The following is a 16974-nucleotide window of genomic DNA, read 5'->3' as shown; positions in this document are numbered from 1 at the left end:
GTATTTTTGAGACAGGGTCTCCCTGTAGCTCCAGCTGTCCTGGAACTCACTATGTAGACCAGGCTGGCCTTGAACTCACAGAGATCCACTTGCCTCTGCCTCCCAAGTGCTGGGACTAAAGGCATATGCCACCACACCTGGCTCTTCTGTTTGTTTTTAAAAAATGTTTGTTATTATTTCAATCAGGGTGTGGTGGTTCACTACTGTAAACCCAGCATTTGAGAGGTAGAGGTGGGAATATCAGGAATTCAAGGCCAAACTTAGCTACACAGTGAGTTTCAAGGCCAGCTTGAGCTAAATAAGAACCTATTTTTTTAAATGTTTATTTCCAAGGAAAGGGCAATGCTTAGCATAATCAGGAAGTATTTAAAAGGTTTCCTAAAATTTGGGCCTAGCTCACTGGCAGCTCGCTTACCTAGTGTATTAGCTACTGTGACAAAATACCTGACAAAAGGAAGTTAGAAAATAAGTTTTATTCAGTATGAAGATGCAGTCCATCATGGCAAGGAAGGCATGATGGCAGGAGAGGCAGCTGGTCACACTGTATCCATAGTCAGGAAGCAGAAAGAGGAAAGCTGGTGCTCAGCTCTCTCTCTCTCTCTCTCTCTCTCTCTCTCTCTCTCTCATGTGCACGTGCTCTCTTTCTCTTTGTGTTGTCTGTGATTAGTGTGTGTTGTGCTTATATATGTGTGTGCTTTTTCATCTGTCTGTACGTGCATGGGTGTAAGCCAGAGGCTGACATCGGGTGTCTTCCGCTACTGCTGTCCACCTTACTTTTTTTTGAGACAAGGTCTCACTGAACCTGGAAGTCACCATTTGGCTAGACTAGCTGGCCCATGAGTCCCCAGGAAAGTTCCCACTTTCCAAGGATGGGACTATAGGAGAGGACCACCATGCATAGCTCTCTACACTGTGCCCCTGTGCTTGCACAAAAAGCACTTTACCAACTGTGACATCTTCACAGCCCTCACTTTCTCCTTTTCACTCAGCCCAGGACTCCTGTCTATTTATGATGCCTCTTACATTCATGGTGTGTTTTCTCTCCTCAGTCAAACCTTTCTGAAAACACTGTCATAGATAGACCTGGAGATGTGTTTCTATGGTGATTCTAAACCTAATCAAGCAATAATGATTTTCCATCACATCTGGTATGTATGCGGGCCTGGCTGTGATACTCAGCATCACAAAACAAAAACAAAATAAATGAGGAAAAGAGGAGGAGGAGGAAGAGGAGGAGGAGGAGGAGGAGGAAGGAAGGAAGGAAGGAAGGAAGGAAGGAAGGAAGGAAGGAAGGAACTTTTTGAAAAGGAAACACATCTCCCCAACACAAATTTCTCACAATGCAGCTGGTGCCTTTTTTTGCAAAAATATTCACCTTTATTTGAGTAAATGTGGTCATTCTGTTTGAATATATAATGCTTTAAAATCTTACATGGTTTAGTAATTAAAGTCTAACTTCTTACCAGTTATTTATTGGTCCTGTCTTACACTAAAGACAGATTTCATCAGTTTCCTTGTGGGCAAATGTGTCCATGAAGCTCTGGATTAAGGAATGATGGCTAGAATGTGTGTCCCCATCTGAAGAATTTCAGAAGCAGTGTTAGGAAGTCTGGAAGTTCATATGGAACAAAATCGTTCCCTGGAACCATCCAGGTTCATGAAGCAAGATGGGCAGCCTGTTTCCAGACCTGCTCAGAGAGTGTACACTGCACTCTGGGAGCTCTTCTGGGGATCAGGCATCTCTGTCCATCAGCAGAGAGGGTCATCGCTCAGGAGCCTTCCCAGGGTACCTGAGAGGGGGGACAATCTTATTCCCCATAAACCTCCACTCAAAAGCCAAGGAACTTTTTCACGGTGTGTGTGTGTGTGTGTGTGTGTGTGTGTGTGTGTGTGTGTATGTGTACGTGTGTATGCAGAAGGTTTCCATTCTGACCTCCCTCCACCTGCTCTACCCTCCCTTCTCCCCCACCTACATCATTTCACAGGTTTCCCAAATTTCAGCTCTAGTCATACAACTGGCATAGCATGCCCTGAACCCCATATTCTTTGTTAGCAGCAGGAGGAACAAGGGGGGAGTGCTTTCCCCACCTGCAGGGCAACCTGGAAAGGGCAGCACCGGAACAATCATAGCTGGGATGACACCGGCTTGGTACAGTTCTATGCTTTGGATTTTAGACGGATTAATCTAGTGCTTCTACTTTTGGTGCAAATTTAGAGTCTTTGGATAACACTTCCAAAAATCAAGCACTTCAGGCCCCTTATAACTTTGGTTGAATAGGACTAGTGACCTCAGATAGTCATTTTCTTTTAAAAAAACTTTTTTTGATTTATTTTTTAAATTTTTAATTTTTTTGGTCTTTTTGAGACAGGGTCTTCCTGTAGCCCCAGCTGGCCTGGAATTCTCTATGTAGACCATAGAGTCTTAACATTCTGTTAAGACTTGGTTTCTTAAATAGTCAAAAAGCCTGAGAAAATCAAAAGAAAACACAAGCAATTACCTCAATAAAACATAACACTTTGTCCTTTAAGGCAGTATTTTGAAGTTGCTGCTAAGAGCAGGACAACACTTTTGTGAAACCCTTACTGTTTTGGACACAGAGAATTAGGTTCTAGGTTTACATCGGCGCATTAAAATGTGAACTTAGAAAATCTTTCCAATAAATTTACATTTTGAAACACTTTTTACGAAATTTTGAATTTTGACAAAATTATTTGTTTACTTATTTATTCATGTGTGTGCGTGTTTCTGAGTATATGCAAGTCTGTGTGTGCAAGAGTGCAAGGAGGCCAGGAAAAGGTTTCTGGTGTCCTCTGTCACATTTGGCCTAATCCTTTGAGGCAAAATCTCTCCTGGAACCCGTGGTTTACATTTCTCAGACTGAAAGCCAGCAAACTCCAGTGATCCTCCTGTCTCCAACCCCTTCAGAGCTGGGGTTAAAGGCATTTGTGGGGATGCCATGCTTGTTATGTGATGCTGGGCTCTGAACTCTGGCCTGAATAATTATGGAGCAAGCACTCTCAATTGCTAAGTCATCTCTCCAACCCCTAGACAAAATTATTTCTTTACAAAATATTACTTTTTAATAGTTTTTCCCCATTAAAACAGTTTAAATGCTTTCATAATTTCCACATATAGAATTATACATGCTAATTAGAAGTTTAGCTCTAAATAATCTCGCTCTCAGCAAAGACTCAGGAGGAAAGCAATCAAATGCTTTCTTTATACAGTAGCAATTTATGAAAACATTTTTGGTGATAGTCTAAAATATATTTCCAAAGAGAGCTTAGTTCAAATTGTATTTATTATGGAATGAAACAGATTAGAATAACTAGTCTACATGACTGCACTTAAAGATTTATTTACATGAGTACAGAGCCCGCAGAGGCCAGAAGAAGGTGCTAGATCCTGTGGAGCTGGAGTTACAGATGGTTGTGACCCAGTAACGCTACTGATGAGGGTGCTGGGAACAAAATTCCAGTCCTCTGCAATAGTAGCGAACATTTTTAACTGCTGAGCCATCTCTCCAAACCCTGAAGCCAAATTTTAAGATACCTTTTGTAAGCCTCTAAGCAGGCAACAACAGCTTGGATTTGAAATGACCAGTTATTTTTTTTTTAATTGAATTTTTGTGTATTTCATACAGAATATCTCATATACTCTTAATCATCTTTATACCCCCGTTCCCACTAGTACCCTCCCATAGCCCCCACACTGGAACCCGTATACTCTGTCATCTGTATTAAAGGCCCAATGTGTCAAGTCAGTGTCCCCAGACGTTCCCCAGTGCAAGCCCATCCACTGAGGTCTAGTCAGCCTATCTAGAGTCTCTTGTTTTAGGAAGATCAGCTCTTCCTCACCTACCAGTAACAAGTTGCCAATGTTTCTTCAGCTAAGATTGGGGTCTGCTGTTCATCTCCCCAGTTCTATGCTGGGTTTTTTTCTGCCTGAGTTTGCATGGGCCTTTTGTATGCTGACACCATTGCCATAGAATCATATAAGCAGGGTCCCAGGAGCTTGTAGGACTCATTTCCATATGGTTGTGCACCTCCTCCCTGGCTCTTACAATCTTTCTGCCTCCTCTTCCGCAATGGTCCCTGAGCCCTGGGTGGGTGAAGTTTAATTTAGGAGTCCTGTCCATAGACCAGCATTCTGCAGATTCTTAATCTCTACATTTTGGCCATTTGTAACCTTTTATGTTCCTAGCCCTCTGTTGCATGAGGGATCTTCATTAATGAGAACTGAGAGATCCATTAGTGTCGTCTTCATTACCCCTGTTCTATGTTCTGTGTGCCTTAGGTGTAGATATTCTATTTCCTTCATTTCCTTCAATTCCAGATTCTAGGCTTAGCTCTTAAATGCCTGCATAGCTAGGCTTGGTGAAGATAATGACCTTGAATACCTAGTTTTTCAGACGAGATATCAGCTGAAGAGGTAACAAAACAAAACAAAGCAAGAAACAGAATAGTCAGACAACCAGTTCTCCCCAAACACCAATGCTACAATTACCAGATTATCCCCCAAATACTCATATTCACACACAATTAAAATTATGCATGCCAAGAATAGTGACTTTAGTGTGCAGTAAGTTTGAAAAATGCAAAAATGAAGTGGCCCATAGGTCTATTTCTCAGTTATTTTAAGGAATTCTAGGGGCATATTAAGTTTTGCCCATGGTGTCTGTGATGGTTAATCTTTACTGTCAATTTTCTGAGATTTAGAATCACCTAGGAGACAACCCTCTGGGCACATGTGAGGTGTTTTTAGACGGGCTGAATTCTGCTAGGAAGAACCACCCCAAGTCTACATGGAGCCATTTGATAGGCTGGAGTCCCAGCCTGAATCAAAAGGGGAAGGTGGTGAACCATCAGCATGCATCTCTCTGCTTCCTGACTGTGGACACAACGTGACTGTGGATTGGACTGCCATGCATTCCCTACTGTGATGGACTCTACCCTCAACCTATGAGCCAAAATAAATCTTTCTTAAGTTGCCTTTGTCAGATATTTTGTCATAGTAAAGAGACAAGTAACTACTGTGGTTTCTTAAGGCCTATTTGGGTCATCTTGGTGGTTAAAGCAAGAATCAATGCTAGGCAAGGGTTTGAGATTCATAAAATGTATTGCTTAATAGAACTCTTTTCCAGAGTTTCACAATAGGATGGACACCCACTCTCATGGGCTTTGTCAAGGCCCAGCACCAAGGGATGTGAGGAAGATCAAGGTATATACTTTCTGATGAGCTGTTGGAATTCCTCCTAACCCAGGAGTGGGGTATGTTCTATGAGACTGACACACATCATTGAATCATGCACCCCTCACATATTCATTAAGGCCTTAGTCACCCAGGGTCACACACAGTAGGCCAGAAGGAGGATTGCCTCTTGTCTCCAGAACCCAGGAGACCCTCCTATAGATAAATCTCTAATGGAGCTGTTGCTACAGCCCTCAGATTTTTCTACCTCTACCAAGCCAGTCTAACAACACAAAAAAATTCAGAGTGCACTCTTAGATAAATAATTATAAGTTTAAGAAAGATGAGTTAAATAGAATTCTCCTTAGAGCACACCAGAATTGCATAGGCTTAGTACTGTCTATGGTGACACAGCTTACAATAGCGATTTCTCAAACACTCCTACTTGTGTGCCTTACACCCCTTCCCTTCAGTTACAAATACAGAATTACAGAATTCAACTTCCCTGCCACATAAGCATACACCCGAACAAGTCAAAATAATCCTAAAAGTTCCAAAAAGCTACCAAAATAAGGCTTGTCAGAAAAATGGCAGATGCCCAAATAGTGCAACAGAGCCCCAAGATTGGCACAAAAGAGCCATCAAGACAAGGAACTCAACTTCCTGTCAGACAAATGGCAGAAATTCTGATTAGTTTAAAAAGAGCTCAAACCATTCAGAAAGCCTCCAAACTGACAAGGTAAAGGAAGAACAAGGTCCATGTACACCGATTGGGGAGGACTTACCAAAGGTCAGACCTTATGGCCCAAGGAGTCCAAATGCTTCATTAACTAGAGGCAGAAAGCAGCCATTTCTAGCCAGAGTGATAAGAAAAAGTCCCAAGAATAAGAGAAATTCCAGAAGCTGTATGGGAACATTCAATCTTTCTTCTCTGGAATTGACTTGCTGCAAGTGGCTGATGAATAAAAGATCTCTCTCCTCCTGCTTGGCTTGCTAAAGTTGTAAAGCTGTAACCAAAGATGTTAAGGCAAAAGCCAGGGCTTTGCAGCCTCAATAGGCTAGTCCCAGCCACCCCTCTCCAGGAAGCCAATTAAAGAGAGGAGTGATGGTCAAAAGGAAAGGGAGGAGGATTATTCAGTATGGCCACACTGGGAAGAGGGACAGATAAAGGAGTTCAGTGACCCCCTCTCCCCGCCCCAGTCTATTATCAAGTGCTGAGGGGAGCTTTGACGGGAGCATGCACAATGAAGCAGTCTTGCTCCTGGTGTGGGCTCTTGATCACCATCTCAGCCCTGGGTTTTCAAAGTGGTCCAAAAAAGTCCTTATTGCTTGAGGGTACAAAGTGGCTCTCAGGAGATGATTACTTCTGGATGAGGACAATGGCATCTTGGTGTCTTCAGCCAAAATGAAGGAGACAAATGCACAGAGAGCAGAGGCATCAGGTGCTCATCCTGCGTTAGTTACCTTGTAGGCCCAAGTGAGGAGAATTGTATTTTTTTTTTTTTATTTTTTAGGAAAGACAGGCTCTGAGTGCCTGTTTCATTTCCAGATCCAAACCAAGCAGTGGCTACTCTAAAAAATTATTTATTTGTTTTTATCTTATGTGTATGAGTATTTTGCCTGTGTGGATGTAAGTATACCATGTGGAGGTCAGAAGAGCCATCAGATCCCCTGGAACTGGAGTTATGGATGGTTGTTAGCTGCCACATAGGTATTGGGAACCAAACTTGTGTCTTCTGCAAGAGTAGACAGTGTTCTCAACCACTGAGCCATCTCTCCAGCCCCAGCAATGGCTGCTTCTTATACAGAGGTTATATTGGGTCAGGTAACTTAGACTTTTTGTACTCTTAGACGATGAAAGAGACCATTATTTCCCAGATAGAGTTGGGCTTTCCCTCAAGTTTTGCATTATTTAAAATAAACATGACTTTATGTTTAGAACCTTTAAAAATAGTCTAGAGCATTCCGTTGTGTTCCTTCAGTCTGGCTAAGGAGCCATTGTATTCATGTGCACAGACTTCAGGCACACTGTTTTTGATGTTGCAGTTTTCAGACTCAGAAGCCTGTGTGTGACACCCAGCTCACAATTAAATGCAGACTGCAAGATGAGTGAGTTTCTGTTGGCTGTATTAGACTTCTAAATGTGTAGATCCACCTTAGTTTGAAAGCTCTTGGGATGCCTTTTTGGGAAAATTTTTATTTTATGCATATGAATGTATTGCCTGCATGTATGTAAGTGCACCCATGTTGTGCAGTGCCCACGGGGTTCAGAAAAGACTATCAGAGTTCCATGGAACTAGAATTATGGATTGTTGTTAGCTGCCATATGGGTACTGGGACTGGAACCCAGGTCCTCTGCAAGAGCAGCTAGTGCTCTTTACTGCTGAGCCATCTCTCCAGACCTGCCTTTAAATATAGATATTAAATAGCAGATAAGTGTTTAATAGTGCAATATACACTATTGCAATATTTTTGAAGAAAAATAACAGTACACATTTAGAAACATCTGTGTCTTTATCACCCCCAAATAACAAAAATCTGAATGAGATTCTGCTTCTGTTACCCAGAATTCTGAGTGATTTTGTTCTCTACTGTTTACAGAATCATGAAGAATGGATTTCTATATTGCTGCAATATGTTCTGAATCACTTTTTTTCTGGAAAACAAAACAGAACCTTGGAGGTGGATTATAAAGGAATTGAGTCATGGGGCCATGGTCTGTCCTGCCTGGTACAACCAGACACTATTTAGAGCTGTGACCAGGCTGGGGGAATGTTCTGTAGAACACTTGCCTTGGGACTCTGGCTAGCCTGTGACCTGTTGCCTTGCAGGCTCTGACCAGGGTGGTAGAATGCTGATTTTTTTTTTTTAGGGAGAGATTTTATGATAAATTTTAATGTTAAAATGTTTTAATTGGAAATAAATATGCTATAGTCTATTATTATAGTAATGTATCTAATTTACAGTTACTTTTAGGAAATGAACAGTATATGGACGTGTGTGTGTGTGTGTATGTGTGTGTGTGTGCTACTACAGCCATGTCTAAACAAAGACAGCTTGAATCTTAGACACTACACTTGATCTAGGCTGAGAAACAATGGTCTGACTCAGAATCCATTTAAACCATGACCCAAACTGTTCTGAAAACTTGTTCCTTCAGATTTCCCCCAGAGCTCTGCTCCCCCAAAAGGCCTTCTTTCTTTATTGAAACCATGCATCCATCATGAAATGGGGAAGGGAAAGGGAATCTGTGTTATCAAAGGCTTTGTTCTATCTGACCCCTACTGATCCAGAATAGCACATGCAGTCACAAACAGATGTTATTAGTTTAATTCCAACTGTTGTTTACAACATAAATGGGATAATTTGATGCCTTCAAGGAATATCTTCCTCATACAGTACTTGATATTCACAACACTCACATATATACACTATTCTGGGTCAAGGGCAAGGAAGGGTCATGAGTCATTAAAGTTACACATTTAGCTTACAAGAGGAACCCAAGGCCTAGTAAGCTTGTTTACATTATAAACAACCTATATAGTGTTTCTTTGGTTACAAGGTTAGGTAAAGGTCATTCCTTCATGTTACAATGCTATAGTGTTTATGCAGTTTTACAATTACTGTTAAAAAAAAACGAATGTGTGGCTGGGTGTGGTGGCACAAGCCTTTAATACCTGTCTTAATTCATTGATTGCTTTCCTTTACTATTTTGTTTTTTGTATGTGTCTGTGTGGTGTGTGCATATGTGTACACATAGGTATGCTCTCACCCATGTGCCTTTTGAGGCCAGAGGTCAAGTTTAGGTGTCTTCTTCCCTCACTCCCCACCTCATTTTTTGATACAGGGTCTCCCACTGAACCTTGAGCTTTCAACATTTTGGTTAGACTGGCTCCTTAGCAAGCCTCCAGGGTCCACCTGTGATTTCTGCTCCCCCCCCCACTGCTTCCCATTTCAGTGCTGGGGTTACAGGTGCCCCCTGCCACACCTGATTTTGTATTAGGGATCTTTACCTAGATCCCTAGTGCTCATGTACTTTACCCACTGAACCATCATCCCAGCCTCTAATATTTTTTTGAGTCAAGGTCTCTTGAAACTCTGGTTGGTCTTGAACTTACTGTGTAGCTAAGGATGGCCTTGAGCTCTTGAGCCTCCTGCCTCCACTGCCACTACACTGGGATTATAGGTGTGCCACCATACTCAGCTAATTTGTTTTTAATTAGCACATAATTGTACATTTTTTGGGGGTGCAGAATGTTAGTTCTAGACATGTGAATGAAGCATGCTGATCAAGCCAGGGCATATAACATCTCTTTCCTGAAACACTTAATATTTTTTGGATTTGGGAGTCTGTGTAGTTTTTTTTTTTCTTTAGTCTTTTTTCTATAGGGAGGTTCTCTCTATATATCCAGGACTGGCCTCAAACTTGCAATCCTCCTGCTGTGGTCTTCCAAGTTATGGGATTACAGGTGTGCTAGTTTTCTACACAGTACACAAGTTTCTATAAACTACAATTATTCTACTCTGTTGTAGAACAGGCAGAGTCTTTTTGGAAGTGTGCTAGGGATTGAACTCAGTGCCTCAAACACTCAATTGCTGAGCCTCACCAGCAGAGAACATAGCTATTTATTTTGTTTGTTTTTGAAAGAGTCTTACTATGTAGCACAGGTTGGTCTCAAACTCAGGGTTCTCCTGCCTCAGACTCCTGAGTGATGGAATTATAGGTGTGAGCACCTCTGCCAAGCTTGGCAGAACTTAAAAAAAAAACAAACTTTATTGACTTTTGTGAAATGTCATACAATATATTTTGATCATATTCAGACCCCTCCTCTATCTGCACCCCTCTTATAGCTCCCCCTGCCATATTTCATGTACACTGTCATATATATTAAGGCTTATTGAGTCAAATTTGTGTCCCAAATGCCCTTCATTGTGGGTCCATTCATTGGAGCCTGGTTAAACTCTCTGGCATCAAACCCTTAAAGAAAACTGACTCTCCCTCTCCCAGCAGTTATCGGTTACCAATAGTTCCTCAGCTAAGGTTGGGGCTTCTTACCTACTTCAATTCTTCCGTACTGAAATTTTATCTGGCTTCAGTTTGCATGGGTCCTCTGAACTCACAGCAATGGTGGTAACACATGAAGAACTTCCCAGCTGTCTGGCAAACTCTGTTTGTGAGTATCTACCACCTCTTGCTCTTACAATCTTTCCACAGGAATGATCCTTGAGCAGAGATTTGATAAAGGTGTCCTATTCAGGGATAAGTACTCTGTAGCCTCTTATTCTTTTTGATCCTTCAGTTTTGATATTAGCACATACAGTTGGTTCAGAAGATCTTACACAAGAAGTCTGTTTTATATGATGATTATTTATCAATTTATGTGAATCTTTCTAAATGAAGAAAGTCAAGCTGGGCATGGCAATTTGTGCCTCTAATTCTAGCACTCTGGAGGCAGAGACAGGAGGATAAGAACTTCAAGGCCACTGTCAGCTACATAATGAGTCTGGGGTTAGCCTGAGCTATATGAGACCCTGCCTTAAAAAAACAAAACAGAAAAATAAGTGAGTCAGTGCTGTCTGAATAAGACTTGTTAGAGCCAAGTGTTTCCTATAACAGTTCATCCACCTTCTCTGTAGATGCCGGCAGGAACTGAGGAGCTATAGGGTGTGTGTGGGGGAGCAGGGGGCCGGGGAGAGGGCACCTGGGATCAGTTATCCTCATTTTGATAGCAGAGGTTTGGGAGTGCAGCAGGGAGACCAGGTGTCACGTGCAGTAGCTCCCTCTGTGATACCTCTCCCCTCCCCTCCCCTCTCCTCCCCTTCTTTCTTTTGTTCTACTACATTTTAATTAATTAATTAGTGTGTGGGTGTGGGTGTGCATGAGTGGAGGTCAGAGGACAAATTCCGGGCATCAATTCTCTCCTGCCATGTGGATCCCAGGAATCCAACTCAGCTTCTCAGGCACCTTTGCCCCCCGAGCCATCCTGCTGGCCCTTTCACTTTCTCTGGCTCCCTGTTTGTTGACTGCTCTTTGGCACTGTTGGCCATCCGTTCTTGGCAATGTTGCTTGGGTTTCTTATGTTATCTTCTCCCAATTCATTCTCTTCTCCAAGATGCTCTTTGTTGGTTTCCACCGCGATGGATTCTCCTTCTACTTGCCACACCTTCCTCCAAAATTCGTCTTAGACTCTGTTGTCTTATAAAGATGCTACACATTTCTCAAGGGATGTGTAAGTCTTCCCTGTGCTCCTAAGAAGCTGATGTTGCCATGGGTGTGGGAAACAGTCTGTGAACCGAGGGAGCTCCCACACATGGCAGGCACAGAGGCGTGCTGGGATGTGTGGTGGTAGAGACAGAAGGGCTCCACTCCCACAGAGCTTGCATGTGGGCAGATAGGACCTTTATATGAATTCCATCACATCTGTATCTATGGCTACATTCTCTGCCCCCACATGTCCCTTTTTCTTTTCCAAATCCCAGTCAGCTTCACAAATGTCAGTAAATGCCAATTTCTTCAATAAAACTAACACTCAGAATGCCCAGGGCTGGCACTGTGAGACTTTCAGGTAGGGGAGGTGTCCTAGTTAGCATTCTACTGCTGTGACAAAACACTCTGACTCTATCTTGGGGAGAAAAGGGTTTACTTGGCTTACACATCCCAATCACAGTTCATCCTTGAGGGAAGCTAGGGCAGGGACTCAGGGCAGGAACCTAGAGGGGGCAACTGAAGCACGACCCCAGAGGAGCACTGCTTACTGATCTGCCTCCCCTGGCCTGTGCTCAGCCTGCTTTCTTATATAACCTAGGACCACCTGCCAAGGGATGGTACCATTCACAGTGGACTAGGCCCTCCCACATCATTCAGTAGTCAAGAAAATACCTCACAGCCACAGCCACAGGCCAATTCCACAGAGGAAATTCCCCGGGTGAGGCTCCCTCTTCCCAGGTTTACCAAATTGACATCTGAAGCTATGAAGCATAGGAGGGTTGGCAGCCAATGTGCCTCTGCCTCTGCCTCTGCTTTCCTTTGGGGCTTTTCCTTATGGGGCAGAAAGAGGTGAACCAGGTTGTTGCTTCCTACAGCCCAGAGCCGGGTTCATCTCTCCCTTCTTCACTTCAAGCCTCTATTTCTCATGTGAATACGTCTAAGCACACCCTCTTCCCCTCCAGAGTGGACTGTCATCACATATGTACCTGCTTGCCAGTATCTCCTGAGGTAGTCAGAAATTTTACCATGTACAGCCCTGTGTTTATAGGTACACCAAGAGATACGTAAAGGAAGGTTTGTAGCAGTATTGCTTGCAACAGGAAAAACTAGACAGATGCCTATGTAGTTAAATTCCTTCTGGGAGGCACAAAAAATGGGAGGCACAAACAGCTGGTCCCCTCCTCCCCTGGTCCCTACAACAAACTGAGGTCCAATTTTGCCACACTGCAGTCTGAGAAACGAGTGAGTTTATTGGGCTTACTTACAGAGGAATAGGTGGGGGTTTACTTACAATAGTGTGGGTGCTCCCCTCCTAAGGCTGCACTGGAAAGTCTCCATCCAAGCATGGAGCATGACTTCCCCACAGCTGCACAAAATGGTGAGAGCTCCTCCCCCTCAGCTTCCTCAGTTTATATGCCCTTAGCCCCTCCCCCTTATGAAACTAGGGCTGACTTGTTGGTTGGGAGGTATGGCCAACTCTCCCTGCCCCTCCTTTCTTGCTGAGAGTTGACAGTCAACAAGTTTAGCTGTGATGATCGTAGGCAAGTAGGTGCAACTAAGCTTGGGAAAATGGTCTGTCCATGGTCTGTCTGTCAGAAGACAGTTCTATGCAACAGCATATTACAGTCTCAGCCAGCCATGGAGATGTTCATACCCCATCTGAGTGTGGCAAACAAAAGAGCACGAGGGAGGTAAAGATCCATGTCTCCCAAGCTACACTGCCCTGAGGTTGATGTCAGCAGAGCCATGGGGCAGAGCCCAGGGCATCTCTTGATTGCTGGAGAAATGGCTGGCCTCAAGATGACTAGACACCAATGGGATGCAATATACCATCTCTAGCTCTTCGTGGTTGGGGGCCAGGGAACTTCTCTTTACTCATGATTCCTGGGAGGACTTTGTATATACTATCTATTGCCCAACTGCTCACTACAGGTGGTGACCTGCTGGCGGGTGACAATGTCCACAGTGACTGGTGGCTTTGAGGTATTCTATTCAAGGACCCATTGCTTGGGTTTTTTCTCCCCTTAGGCCAGTGGGAAGCCACAGCCTGGGCAATGTACTTGGTTTGTGGACTTAAACTTTAGATATTGCTATGGTTTGAACATAGTTTACCCTGTGAAACCCACACTGAAGTTTAATCCCTTATCAGATAGTAAAAGAGGGACCAATATGGTCTTCAGGAGGCTCTGCCCTCATGACTAATCCCCTCAGGCAAATAATGGATCAATGGGCTGTCTTGAGAGTGGGTCTGCTCTGCTCAGTTTAGCTGGGTCTCCTATGTTCCCTCTCTCTCCCATGACGGCAAGAAGACCATTACCAGATATGCAGTCCCTCAACACTGGACCAGAACTGTGAGCCAAAATAACCTCTTTTCTTTATAACTGACCCAGTCTGAGGTATTTTGTTACTAGCAATAGAAAATAGGCTAAAATATACAAAGGGTTTGGAATGCAGACTTATTTAGCCCATTTTTCCTGTTACTCTTAGCCATGTTCACAGTGGCCTACACCGATTATCAAGGTGACATTCTGTTTTTAGGGATCTTCGTAGTTCTTACTTATACATAGGACAAACTTTGAGTTAGGAAGAGGGGTGATATTTATTGTCCTTGCCTGGGGGATTCAGATGTGTGGTAGATAACTTATAGCTGAGGAAGCTGAGTCTTGAGGACTTTTGCAATGTGTCCTTCATGAAAAGTCGGACTTAAACAGGTCATCTGTCCCAGGTGCGTTGCTCCTGGCCATGTACTGCTATGCCAAATATGAAGCAGAGAAGAGAACACATCTGGGGTCTTGAACAGTTAGGGCTTTGTGTTGAACTCTTCCTTTGCTCCATGGTCTCGTCTATGGACGCCACCATGGCCATTCACATCTGACTCTCTGGGCCAGAGGTCAAACTCTCTCTTTCCCACCTAGGACCTACTGTCAAAGTTGCAGTTACTCATACTTTGTAGGGACCAACACTAGGACCAGGATCCTTCTCTGAGGGGAACTTATCTGCTAAAATGTGAATTTTCTTCTTGTCATTCTCAGCACGGCATCATATTCCAATGAAATGCAGCATGTATCAACATTCCATATTGCATGCTCACTGTAATGAACTCATGTCAACACGAGCAAACAGTTGGTTTGAAAGACATTGGGGTGCCATGTGGAGTCTAGGGTCCATGGGAGAGCTCTAAGGATGAAGCAGGGATTCTCTGCTGCATTTTTTCCTCTCCTGCAGAGGGAACCTCTCCTGTCTACTCTGTGAGTGGGAGACAGTTGCTCTGTATCTCTCAAGTCTACATAAGGCAAGTTCCATGAGCAGCCTAGAGAAAAAGAACAACTCTCACTGCTAATTCGGAGTTTCTAAAAGAAGGCATTTGTTTACCTGTTCCATTAGTAGTGAACAGAAGCGGTGTTAGGATTGTGATGCAAAATGGTTGTCAGGAGTATTGACTACTGTCAACAGGGTTGAGAGGAGATGGGCTGATGCTGCAAAATGCCTTGGCTGTAACAGAACACTACAAAGCAGGCACACAGCAATGTTGGTGTGTATACGCAGTCCTGAATCTGACAAAGACTTATGTGCCATGTCTTGCACTCCGGAGATGGAGGAAGGACTGCTACATCCAACTTCAGAGAGGGGAGCTCCATCTGCCAGGATCAAAGCTATCAGTGCATTTTTCACTCCCACGTTCCCTCTGCTCTGACCAAATATCTGACAGCAGCAACTTAAGAAGGGTCCATTTTTTCATGGTTTTAGAGGGTTTATTTCATCATGGCGGGGAAAACAGGCGGTTTGGGCTGGCTTAATTTGGTATGGCAGGAGCTTATGGCATGGTTTTATCACATCTCTGCAGATCAGTTAGCCAGAATTGGGCCTGCCTATATGCTCCAGTGTGTCCCTATGGCCCCATGTCTGCCTGTTAGTCCATATGTCTAGAAAGTTTCACAGTCTCCCAGAACAGCCCTATCTTCTAGGGACCGAATGTTCTTATGTGTGAGCCTGTGAGGACATTTTACCCTCAAAGGAAAATAAGGGCTGTCATTTGGGAATGACTTTTGATTCATTCTCTTCTCGACATCCAGTCCACGCTGCCACCAGGCCTTGGAGCAGTTTTCTGGCTGGCTGCTTGCTGGAGTACTCTGTGGTTTTCCTGGCTGCTATGCAGCACACATGGCAAGGTTCCTTCATGCAGCTGCTTCCTTTCCCATCATGTGAGCTTGCACCCATGAGCCTAGTGTCTATAATCCATAAGGCAGCAGTGATTTCTCCTTTTGAATCTCACTTCCTTCTCTCTGTCCAATCTTATCTCCTAGACAATTTAGCAATTTGTGAAGCTATTTACATAATGATGTAAGTACAGTGCTAAATGTGTTGTAACTTTAGGGAAGAGCCCATGTTGCTTCCCTTCTGAATCCTCTAAGGTATGCAGTAGTTTCTGGAATGATCCCAGTGAAGCTGTTAATAGTTTCTGTGTACTTGCTCTCTATCAAACCTGGTAGAAAAACTTTGTGTTATGTATTTTACAACCTTACAGGAGCCCAGTAAGGTAGATAAATGTTAAGCTCCTGTTCATAGATATGAAAACAAGTTAGGAGACATTGCTTACCTGAGATCTTGCTGCCTGGCAGAGGCAGAGCTAAAACAGGAAGATAGATGACCTTCCTAGACCAGGCCATGTATAAACAGGGGCTTCCTAACCACCTGCCCTTGTTTTTGAGAAAGTTCTGGGGACCAGGATTTGGGGCATATTCCTGTTCCAGGGCACACCGGCTGGTGTAACTGCCCGCAGTCTCTGATGGATGTGTTCACTCTTTGTAGGGCTCTAACACACCCCTCTGAGCTTCAGTCAGAACCAGAGATCTCTGAGAGTTCTTTCCAACACACACCATCCCCTTACCAGTTTAGCAGTTCATCATTTTATGTGAGTTGCCTGCTCTCCCCAATAATGAAGTCAGGCTCACTTCGGCAGGGCCCCATGGCTCATGCTAGCCTTCAACATGCTTCTACCCAATGGCTTGCTCCACCTCAAACCATTCAGAACTTACTTACACACACACACACACACACACACACACACACACACACACACACACACACACACCATTTTAAATCTATGTTCTGCACACAAGAGAAAATACAGGGTATATTCAGAACTTTTCTAAAAACCATATTCCCACACACGCTTGTAAGTCCAGCACTCAGGAGATTGAGGCAAGAGGATGGCAAGTTTGAGGCCAGCCTGGGCTATGCAGTGAGAATCTGTCTTAAACAAAGAATCCCCCTAAACCAACCAACCAAAAATATCATATTCTTTTTTTAAAAAATTTTAATTAAAAGAAGCATTTCATTACAACAGCATTAACCTATTCAATAACATTTTTCTGAGCTAGGGTACATCTCTTTCAAAATTGGCTGTACATTTCTAGGTTTACAGATGAATTATTACACTTATAAAATCTTATACTCATTATAAACTCTCTAAGAGATAAAATTAAATTAGGTTCCAATGTTTAAAAAAGATCTCCTCTTCATTGTCAAAACACACAGTTTCATACAGAAAAATTCATTCCAAGCCTATTGACAT

The 16974-nt window shown here is 43.3% G+C and overlaps 1 long non-coding RNA gene across 1 annotated transcript in view; it reads right to left on the bottom strand.

The window, feature by feature from the left end:
* LOC108490749 overlaps positions 1-6419 on the bottom strand; it is a 17271-nt gene extending 10852 nt beyond the window's left edge. Inside the window, exon 1 of the long non-coding RNA XR_001872411.2 lies at positions 5977-6419. This is a non-coding gene — a long non-coding RNA (uncharacterized LOC108490749). The remainder of the gene's footprint in view (positions 1-5976) is intronic.
* Positions 6420-16974: the final 10555 nt, after the last annotated feature.

The sequence above is a fragment of the Nannospalax galili genome, unplaced genomic scaffold, assembly GCF_000622305.1.
Source record: "Nannospalax galili isolate Female #2095 unplaced genomic scaffold, S.galili_v1.0 scaffold72, whole genome shotgun sequence".
Taxonomy (NCBI): Eukaryota; Metazoa; Chordata; class Mammalia; order Rodentia; family Spalacidae; genus Nannospalax; species Nannospalax galili.
This window is presented reverse-complemented; position numbering and strand designations above follow the sequence as displayed.